The following is a 7,900-nucleotide window of genomic DNA, read 5'->3' on the forward strand; positions in this document are numbered from 1 at the left end:
TGTGCGCGTGTGCGCGTGTGCGCGTGTGCGCGTGTGTGTGTGTGTGTGTGTGTGTGGGGACACACTTCGCAGGTTCATCTCTTCTCCTGCTCCTCACCAGGGGCTCTTGAGCAACACGGGCACTCGGTCGCAGAAGGAGGAGGCGGTTAAAGCACAGCGACACTATTTCTGGTCCGGTTTAGCAGGTTTTGTCGGTGGGTCCGTGAGACACACTAACCGGGTCTTTGTAACTGTTGGAAATACCCCAGTGGGGGCAGATTGCACCTGAAGGGAGGGGGTGAGGCGGGGCGGGGCGGGGCGGGGCGAGGTGGGGTGGGGGCGAGCGCAGGCTGAACGCGGCGTCTCACTGCGGGTTTACTTCGCTGCTGATGAAGACTCGCGGACGGTTTTGTTACTTTAGTGCACGGCTCGTCCGATCGGCGCGCGCCCCTTGGACCCGGAGGGGTCCTGGTCTTTTGGCAGGTGTCTGTGGTTTCGGCAGGCCCGTGAACCACTCCTTGTTTTCACAGCAGGCCCGCAATTTTATGAACGGACCAGTTCCGTCGTGGAGCTCGCTGGAGTCGGGTCCCGGGACGAGCGCCACCTTTTCGGAAGGCCATCAAGACGCCCGGCGCCACACGGGCAACGAGACGGTGTCCGGAGGCCGTCCGCATCCCGAAGCGTCCCGAACCGTCGCCATTTTCGCAACCGCTTGCGTGGAATCTCACGTGTGACTTGAGTTCAGTCCTTCTCTTTCCTTTCCGTTCATAAGGTGTGGAGGCCATTGATTTCTAGCGTCGCGTAGCTTCTGTTTTTCTGTCCTTATTCCTCCCGCGAGCAAAGGAGACGCTACAGTTTCAGAAAGGTGTTTTCTTTTAACAAAATGAATGGTGGGGGTAGTTTTCTGAGTGTGGGGGGGTTCATGCAGGGAATTTGGGGGGGGGGCTGAGAGCCGCCAAAGAGGTGCTTTAACTGAGACGGCAAGAGTTTGCACTAAAATGTTGACGTTGTTCTGCTGAAAGCAGGACTGTGGGACAAGAGCAGTGGTCCTGCGTGCACGTCGAGTGTGTGATACACACGGTGTCCTGCAGGGGGGGGACACTGCAACAGCGCAGTCAGGGCCACGTGATCAATGCAAGTGGCGTGAAAACGAATTTCAGTTAAAGTTCGCAAAATGTTCCGATGGGAATGGGGTTGACGCTGAAATGGTGATTCAGCCGTTTCTTTAAACCGTAACACTGTGGACACAGCAAAAGCGTGGCGCTTCAGTGTGTGGAGAGGCTCTCGATGCAGTGTGTGACACGCAGCGGGGGACACGCACGCGCGCACGCACTTGCCGCGGTGTGTCGGCAGGGGCTCCAATCCAGGGGTCCAATCGGAGGCTGCAGCTCACTTAGTGGCTGGGCTGGGGGGGGGGGGTTGGGAGTGGAGAAATGTGCCTTAAGAGGAAGGGGGGACCGGGATGCAAACGCAACCGTCAACCGGTGCAATTCAGGGAATCGACATGCAAAGCAGGGCGAGGGTCAGGGATCCGGACTTGGCGCTCGAACCCGGATCCAGGCCTCTGCGTGCAAAGGGAGGAGCCACCGCTGATCTCAGATCAGTGCTCTAAGAGGAAAGTGGACTGCAGCCTCCACCGAGAGTCCGAATGGGTCTTATTTATTTACTGAGGAGAAGAGGTTCCGGAAGTGTCCGGCTCCACCACAGCCACGACGATACGACGGCCGGTTACCGAGACCTTGTTGTCATAGTTACCGTGTTCTCGCAAAACACGGCAGATGCAGCGGTGGGACGAGGGAGGGGTCTGTCGAGAGGGGCTCCATCCCAACATCCTCCGACGGGCTGGTCCCGCACCCCCCACCCCCCTGCGTGGTGGCCCTGTTTGTCAGTTTGCACTAAGAGCTCGGCAGGGGGGTGGGGGGCGGGCGCTTGTTTTGCACAAATCAGGGCAGGTGGGGGCTGGGGCTCAGGGAGGGAAACGGGGGCTTTTATTTGGGTCTCCTGGGCAGCGGTGTGGAGGACGGCCGGCGAGGTCAGTGGGGCCCCAGTCTGGGACCATGTCTCTCATTCCACTTCCCCATTACTGACAGTCCTGTCCCACTCGAACCCGGAGCAGAGCTCCTCCCACGAGTTTTTGCCACTTGAGTAAAGCTTGAAAAGAGCCAGCTGGCACTTCCTGTCTGGACAGGAAGTTCCCTGGTCACATGGCACCTCCTCAGTGCCGCCCTCCTTCAGCCGTTCTCGCTGGGGTGTCTATTGGGGGGGGGGGGGGGTGCTGGATCGCCAAAGGTTGGTGTGAGGATACATTCCATTACTGTTAATTCCTCACATCACACTGTTTGGGGGGGGGGAAGATGAGTTACCCGAGTAGCTGAACATAATTAAAAGTGTGATACATCTTAAAGAGGCACATTCTTCTCGCTCAGCCCAACCCTTGACCCATGACCTCTGACCCCTGTCTGGTGGACCAGCAGCTTGCCCGTGCGCTGGACCGCGTGGCTCTGTGATTGTAAAGAAGCACTTTTTGCGAAAGGCCATCCAGAAATTGTTGTTGTTGCTTTCATTATTATTACTGTTCTTATTATTGTTGTTTTTTTATTACTATTATAAGGATGTAATTCTTATTTAAATGCAAAAACTACATGAAAATGTAAAAACTTGAATCTGCGACAGCTGGGATAGAGGTCCACGTCGCTGCCGCCCCAAAGCCACACGTCTCGTTGAGAAGCTGCCCTCTGGGGGCCCCGTCTCGCCGCTCGCTTTTCACACCTGGGGGGTCCAAACGGGGGCCCCGCGTCAGCCATGCGGAGCCCACCTCCACAGCATGTGACTTTCCCCAGGGGGAGGCTCACTGTGGAGCCTGCGGCGCCCCCGGTGTACCTTGAGGACGGACCCCCAGCAGGCCCAGGACATGGGCAGTCGGGACAGGACCGTCGGGCGAAAGGTTCGACAGACTTTGCACTTTTGGCTGTGAGCGAGAGGATGTTGTACATGAGACCACTAAAGCAGCGCGTCCCCAAGTAGAAGCTCCGGAGGCTCGTGTGTCTCTTTTTTACCAAATATATTCAAATATCTCTGGCATCCTGGTCTAATGGAAATAAGAACTTTGTACGAAAAGAAAGAAATCACTGCGTTTTCACTGTGTCTGAGTGTGCGTGTGTGTGTAAGAGAAAGTGAAAACACACAGATTCCACATTTTTACAGCCCTCACTAATGTTGTATTGTTCCCCCCTCCACACACACACACACACACACTCACTCACTCACTCACTCACCATCTCCACTCCACCAGTTCTCTCATGTCACCACCAGATGGCATCACAGCCGCTCCAGTTCTTACGCAAGGCAGAGGGTTCGAGGTGCTGAGCTCAGACTCGACCAGCAGGGGGAGAAGGAGCGCTGGGGGGTGTTTACACCAATCGGCAGCTCGCGCAGAAATGAGGTTCACCGCTGTTTTACCGCAGCACCTGGAAGTGCCCAAAAACACCCCCCTCGGCTGGGTCCTGCACCCACGGCCCTCTGGCTGCCTGCAATGACGGTTTGAGGAATCCAGGCATTTGGGCTACGTGGCTGTCCTGCCAGGTTCTGACTTTGTGTTCCTCTCCGGGGGGGGTGGGTTTTGGGTTGGGTCCCAACCTTACCCGGAATTCCCTTTCTCCATTACTGTTTGTACAGGGGTGCCCTTCCCTTGCCGTCCTTCACCTCAGTGTCTGTCCTCCCATACTGTATGTACCCTGCCCTCCCCATGGCTCCACCCCTACCCCCAGGCTCCTGCACAGCTCAGCCCCTTCACCCCCCGCAGCTGAAATCAGGACGAGGCTCCTTTAAAACACGATGGCAATAAAGCGAAAACTCTGCAGTCGTTATTATGCAAAAATGCAAATGAGGAGGTAATTAAGAGACCAAGTTCTCCAGAGGCCCTTTGATTGCTAATGAATTCTGCTCTGTGAGGACGGGGGGCGGATGAGGAGGAAGGAAAATGAAGAACCGCCGCCGAGATGTCGTGTCACGTCTCGTACCGCGGTTCGAAATGTGTACCGGGGTACGAGAGGCTGAGGCGACTCCCCCCACGGGTCCCCCCACAGGTCCCCCCACGGAGGTCCAAGTCCCGAGTCTCGTGAAGCTCAGCCATTGATTTTTGTCCACTGTAGAGGACGTGTGTGTTTCCGCTGCAGTGCCGAGTCCTGGCCTGAGGTGGAGCCACTTGTTCGGGGGCGGGGCTTGGCCATCTTGGACATCTTGGACAACTGAGGTCCTAGAAATGGACCGAGAGTTTTTTCCAGACGGGAAGCACACGCCTGTCTGCTGTACCGTGGTGAGAAACGTACAACTGCCAGTGGAGGGTGGTAAGAAACTGTAAACAGTGCGGAGCACAGCAGTTGGAGAGACAGCACTGCAGAGAAACTGTGTGTGTGTGTGTGTGTGTGTGTGTGTGTGTGTGTGTGTGTGTGTGTGTGGGGTGGTGGGGGACGTCACAGACAAAACAAAGATCCCCGAACCGCGGGACGAGAAGTAATGTAGGGAAGACAAACATGCGAGACACAAGTGTGTGAGGAACATGGTCGCACCAGTGACCCCAGACCCCTGTTAAAGCACACTGGAGATGGGGGGGGGGGGGGTTGTCAGGCACTCTGGCAGGAAGTGCAGTGGCGGCGGCGGCGGCGGCGGTGCTGCTCCGGGGAGTGATGTGAGCCGGCGGCCTGCGCACACACTGCCGGTATTGTTGCAGAACCCCTCCCCCGATGCTCCCTCCCCCACCTCGCACCCGTCTCCCTTTCACTGCTGCATCCCCCCCCTTGCCCAGCGTCGCCTCGGCCCGTTTTCCCCTTGTCTCACAGCAGTGCAGGTGCGGCGGACCCCTCTTTTACCACGTTCCACAGCAGCGGTACCGCACCCTGCACCCGTTGTCCAGTCGCGGCAAGGGGTTTCCGCAGCAACGGGGGGTCCGAGGCCGCGGTAGCGCCCCCGGCAGACATCGTGCGGAAGCCCAGCTCCTCCCCCACCCCCCAACCGCAAGGCCCCCGAGCTGCGAGTGTCTGTCAACAGGAAGCCGCCACAGTGACAGCGTGTGTGAGTGTGTGTGTGTCTCTACTGTACCTGAACCGTGGGCCGCCCACGCTTCAGGTACAGTAGACACACACAGTCACACCCTTTGACACGGCTGGGACCCTAACAAGGTCTGGGTGTTGGGTGCGGCCTGCGGTACGAGGAGGAACCCGGTGGGGGGGGGGGGGCACCTGTCTCCCCCTTGGGGTGTGGAGACTGTGGCAGGAAATTGGTTCAGAGCCCAAAACATGATTTATAAGTAATATTTTTTACTACTTTATTTTTTTTAATACAATTTCCTCTCTGACTGCTGACAGTAAGGGGCTGCTGTGGCGACAAGTGTGTGTTTGTGTGAGAGAGAGAGAGAGAGAGAGAGAGAGAGAGAGGGACAAGCCCACTTTACTTAAACATGGTAAAGTGTAGCTTTTGCAGCACGGTTGGGGAGTCATCTGATTTAACCCCCTCATCAGGTGAAGTGCTGCTCCCCCGGGTACCGCAGGCTCCGCCCCCATGGGGGAGGGGCAAGCTGGTGGCGGGGGATCCTGCCACTCCCCCTGCTTTCTGAGTCACACTCCTCCAGTGAGAGGTCCCAAGAGAGGGGACCCCAGAGGACTTCCTGCGGACTGTGGCTGGTGCATGATGGGAACTGCGAGGGGGTGGAGGGGTATGCTCACTATGCTTGTGAGTGCATGTTTCTAGCATGTTCACTAACACATTTGCTTCTCTTTTGAACCATGTATCCAGACACCTCTGGATACCGGAGATGCAAAGTCCTTGCAGTGTGACCCTGACAGCTGTTTACCTCTGTTTACCCCATTTCCATGTATTTGCTGTGCATTTATATTCAGTAATGAGCAACCCGGTCAACGAACTGGACTGATCAGCCTGCGGGAGGTTTGTTTCTGATCAAGGGTCCGACACCAGGAAGGAAAATTTGAACCTGGGAGCAGGAGGCAGCTCTAACCACTTTGCCACCTGCTGTCCATAGACATTTCCTGCACCTTCAGGGGTCAAACTTGTGCACGAATGTGGACCTGAGAGGAGACACAGGATTTGCGTTGAGATTTACATTTATTTATTTAGCAGACACTTTTCTTCCAATGAACTCTATGTAGTGTTATCAGCTCACACACCTTATTCACCGCAGTGACTTACACTGCTAGATACACTACTTACACTGGGTCACTTACCCATACATCAGTGGAACACACACACACACTATCTCTGTCACTCACACACTATGGGTGAACCTGAACAAGGTGTCTTTGGACTGTGGGAGGAAACCCACGCAGACACGGGGGAACATGCAAACTCCACACAGACTGAGCGGGGATTGAACCCACATCCTCTCGCACGACAGCAGCGCTACTATTTCCTTTGTTTTACTCTTTACATATCACAGTGGGTATTACTACTCTTCCTCACACACACACACCCCTGGAAATTTGTAACGCGCTATCACAGAGTACATATTCGTGACGGATATATGCTTTGTGATAGCGTATTACGAAATTCGACACGTGTGTGTGAGTGTGTGTGTGAGCTGTGGACACCTCCCTCCTTTTCCCAAGGTTCCCCCCGTTTCTCCATGGTTTTGCTGGGTTTCCCCCTTTCAATTCGACCCCCCCCAACCCTAGGCCTAGATGTGTCGTGACTGAGAGGCTGTTGGGACGAGACCCCACGTCTCACTGCTCCGACATAAAGACAATTCCGTGTTTTTAGAACTCAGCGTTTCACACAAATGTTTAATTCTGAAGGCGGCAGCATATTTACTGTTGCCATGGCAGCCCGAGGCCTTTGTCCGCTAGTCACCCCTCCAAAACCCTGTCAGGGACAGCTGTCCGTCCCAAGCACCTCCTGGTTGGATGGCACACCCACAGAGCGCTGGGACATTTTTTAATAAAACTCATTCATTAATAATTACCCCCTGCAAGCATTGTACAACATGGTACAGGACACCCTGTGCGGACAACTTTGGACATTGTACTCATGGGGCAAGCAGTCTCAACAATAATAATAATAATAATAATAATAATAATAATTTTAAAAAATTAATACTGTTATTACTATTATCGCTGGAATAGTCCATCATTTGAACATTAATCATATTTAATGTGGCAAATAAAAAGTATTCTGAATATTTTCTGAGCGTAACTGTACTGTAGTAAAAATGCAATAGATGATTTTTTTGCAAAAATTAAAGTAAAGACTACAGAATTTTATAGGATGCTGATGATGATGTCACCCACGGCCCAGTGCATTGTGGGAGGGCTCATTATAACCCCACCCTGACACTGGACCTGTGTCCCTCAGGAAGGGGTCCCAGTAGAGGAAAATATGGAGGAAGGGCTGGGGATGAGTGCTGGGAGCTGGCAGACAGGCCTGGGGGTGTCATCCGACACTCGACCATGAAAAAAGAGCCCAAATTCAATGGGTGGGGAGAAAACACACGATCTAAGTAAGACCGGGATCAATGGAGAGTAACTGAAATATTATGTAGCGATTCCAGTGACCAATCAGAATGGAGCACAGAGATCCTAAACACTCCCTCGCACCCTGCGCAGCCCCGTGTGTTCCTGGCTCTCTCACTCATTCTCACACACACACACTCTCCTCCTCCTCCTCCTCTCTCTCCCCAGCCGAGCTCCATATAATCGCTCATGTTCATGCCAGACCTAATTTATTCCCTGTTTCACAGATTCTCCGGAGGCGCCATTGTTACGAGAAGCAACATTAAAAACAGATCATGTTGCATCTGCTGTGAACTCATTTTGTGAACAGTCCTGGAGGGATCAGTGACTCAGAGGGAGTCTCTTCTTGCTGAACACTGACTCAGAAGGAGCCTCTTTCGCTGATCTCACACAAGTTTTGCTTC

The sequence above is a fragment of the Scleropages formosus genome, chromosome 25 (assembly GCF_900964775.1).
Source record: "Scleropages formosus chromosome 25, fSclFor1.1, whole genome shotgun sequence".
Classification (NCBI taxonomy): domain Eukaryota; kingdom Metazoa; phylum Chordata; class Actinopteri; order Osteoglossiformes; family Osteoglossidae; genus Scleropages; species Scleropages formosus.